The sequence below is a fragment of the Humulus lupulus genome, chromosome 8, assembly GCF_963169125.1.
Source record: "Humulus lupulus chromosome 8, drHumLupu1.1, whole genome shotgun sequence".
NCBI classification, from domain to species: domain Eukaryota; kingdom Viridiplantae; phylum Streptophyta; class Magnoliopsida; order Rosales; family Cannabaceae; genus Humulus; species Humulus lupulus.
This window is the reverse complement of record NC_084800.1, coordinates 40956505-40960158: the sequence shown is the minus strand read 5'-3', so window position 1 is coordinate 40960158 and position 3654 is coordinate 40956505.

Below are 3654 nucleotides of genomic sequence, written 5' to 3'. Positions count from 1 at the left end.
ACCTCGTCTATCTGACGGCGATAGTGGGCTCGAGTGTCCTCTTGCTCGCGCGCAAGCTCGTATTCTTGTATTCGACGCTGATTCCGGACGAACAGCGATTCTGGGCTCGGATATTTAGGCTCGTAAGGGATGGCTCGCAATGACCCCCACCGGCTTTCCAGATTCTGTGACATCTAACGAGAAAGAAAAAATGGTGAGGGCCATGCATGCAAGAATCACGAGCTCGATGGTATGAGCTCGGGGATTTATGAACAAGAAATTAAATATTGAGACCCTTGCTAAAGAGTCAGAGCGTGTGTTCCACGGGAAAGAAAAGGAGCGTGGAAGATTTTTTGAAAATCCCGAGATTCAAGGGAAAGAAAGGTGGCGGTTAACCAGACAGGGTATTCTTGGGTTTCGTGCATTTGTCAAGGACAAGGGTTTTTACCCGAAAACTTATTAGACAAGAAACATGGCCTAAAATTTTCAAAACCCAGAAAATTGAAACTTTGCTCAAACGTTAAAACTGGATATAAACCAGTGATGCGAAATCCAGCAGGGGAAGTCTAAGAAACTTGAAAGCCTATCGAAATGAAACCCCCTATCTTATTATGCTTAGAACATAAACCAGCATACACAATAAGAACAGTATGGATAAAAAACGGAAAACAAAAATGGCATACTTACACAGTGATGGTGATTGCAGAGAAAACGTCGATTGAAGAAGAGGTTGCAAGAAAGAACTCACTGACTCGAACAGACCAGGATTCCTGCGTTTCTTTGGCCGAGAGAACATGCACAGAGTAGAAACTGTGGCAAGGGGTTTCTGGGGATGTTTTTCTTCTTCTCTTGCAGACGAGGAACAAAAGTGAAGGAGAAGATGAAGCGGGGTCTTGTATATATAGGTGGGAGAACGGAATTAATCAGGAGCGTTGAATAAAATCCTCACTAGATCGAACGGATGGGGATCAATGACAAGAAGGCGCCGAAAAGTTGTCAGACGGACGATCGTGGGCGTGTTTCCAAGGTACTCAAGTACCTAAAATGAGCAATACCCAGCTGACGCGTGTCCATTTTCAAAGGTGTGACGGTACAGTTCTCAGAGAAAGTAGTTCAAAAGTTTCCTTCTCTTAGGATTCGAACAAATACTTTTGAGGGGGCAAGATGTTATACCCAGATTTCGAGCCATGATAAATATGACCACGAAAGATGGTTTCGCAACAAATGGTCGTAAAGATTGAAGTATGCTCCAGGATTGTATATCGAGCCTGTAAAGTACGATATATGACCTCGAATATATGAGCTCGAAACGATCTCGATCTCGAAAGGTAGCTCCGAGAACACACTCATCTTCGGGGACGACTTCGGACCGGGGGTCTCGAGCTAGATGTACGTACGATCTCGAAAGACACGTGATCTCGGGAGATGTGTTGTGTAAATTCAATACGCAAGTGCACGCAATCTTAACAAGTAATAAAGAGTAAGTGAGATCGTTCCCACGAGGACTGTATACTAAATACCCAAACTTAATTCCTATTTCTATTTGGCTAACAATAATTGAGTCACAATAATTAACTAAAATTGTAAAACAAAAATCTAAAATTAACTTCAATAACTGAAAATAAATAACGTAACAGAAATTCAATGGATTAAAAACTAGGGCAATTAATTTCATCAACCATCCTCTTTAATTTTCCTTAACACAAATCTTACTATTCAATTCTTCTCTCGTGATAGCAGGTCAACAATAATAACTTATATTCGTACTAGGATATATAAGTCTCAATCTTATGCAAATTTTCTACATCTCTGTGATAAATAAACATAAAATAGGCATTAAGATTAACAACCCTAAAACTACACAGATCACACAGGTACTCTCGTCCTAATATGAAATCTATGTTTATTCAATTACAGCATATTCAATTCTCACTTTTCAGATTTCGAATCAAAATCATATATTTCATGTTAATGGTGATCAATCATTCACAAACATTAGAATCAAATTGAATAAATCACAAGATAAAATTGAAATCATAAAACTTGCATTAATTTAAAATAAAGGTTCAGGAGAATCCATTTAAACCCTAGACTAATAGTTTAGTTCATGAATAAATCCATAATAACCATAGAAGAAATTAAAAGCATCCAAAATACAGAAATTTAAAGTAGAAAAGAAGAAAAACTGTGATGAATTCTTCAAATCCGCTCGCAATCTTCTATCATGTGCCTTCAGCCGTCTCCTTAGGTCAAAACTCCTCTCAGTCGCACACTATGCTTCTTTAAAAACCCCTCTCAATTCTCCAGTGGAAAAGACCCAATTGCCCATCTAGAAGTGATTAACTTGGTGAAAAATCGTAACCCAGCGCTGTCATTGTAGCGCTATAGCGCTATAGTCAGAAACTAAAATGGGGAAAATCTGGGCACCAGCGCTGTAGCTCTTATGGTAGCGCTGTAGCGCTAAAGTCAGAAACCACCTCCTAAAAACTGCGTCCAAGCGCTGTAGCGCTCATGTTGCAGCGCTGAAGTCAGAAACGAGCTTCTTCAAAGTTTCTTCCTAGCGCTATGGCGCTTCCTTAGTAGCGTTGTAGCGCTACTTACAGAACCATCAAAATTCACAATTCTGTCCCAAATTTATTCCACTTTTGCTCCTTTTCATTATTTGTATCGCTTAACATTAATCACCCTGAAACAAGAACAAACGAGCATAATTCCGAAATAACATAGTCCTAACTAATGGAAAATAGCCTAAAAACTAAGACCATAAACGAGCCTAAAACTCGTTTATCAAACTCCCCCAAACTAAATCTTTACTCGCCCTCGAGTAAATACTAAGTTAAACTAACACAACAAAACAAAACAAACACAAACGAACAAGCTAAACCATCATTACCATCTACACTACTTTGCCAAAGCTCATGAAATCTCAATTGCAATAATAGTAACCAGAATTTCAACTCAATTGCCTTAAAGTCCACATTATAAAGTTCAATTAGGGAAATCAATAATATATCACGAAAATAACAACAACACTTGGACTCTAACATATGTGCTCAACTCATTCCAAACAATTCCACAAACCAACTCTTCAATATGCTTGCATTACTTGACCTTCTCCACTAATGTCAATAACATGTGTTTTGAAATCAAAAGGACTTTCATAGGTTATAGCTAGGCTTAGGCAGGGGTAGATAAAATTGTCATTTAAGCTTAATCGTTACCATAAGCATAAAACCTTAAAACCAACTCGTTTTTCTTTACCACACCAAAAATCACCCTTTTATAAAATTAGAGAGAGAGATTACAACACTTTTCATTTTCTCTTTGTGTTGTCTTTTTTTTTTTTTTTTTTTTGAATCACACTCCCCCAACTAAAGATTTTCCATATCTATATATAATCGAGGAGTGTGACAAAGAGATTCTTTTTTTTTTCATTTATTTATTTATTTATTTATTTATTTTTTTAAATTTTCTCGAAGACTTCTCTCTCTCTTCTTCTGGTACAATCATACTACATTCCTTACTATTTTGATTATATGCTTATGATAACAAAGGAAAAGGAAAACAAAATAATGACATTCGGAAATTTAGGCTTAAATAGTATAATCAAGAATAAAAACCAAGTTAAAGCTCAAAAAGGGTGACTAAGGATAATTAAATAAAGGTTGGCTTGAA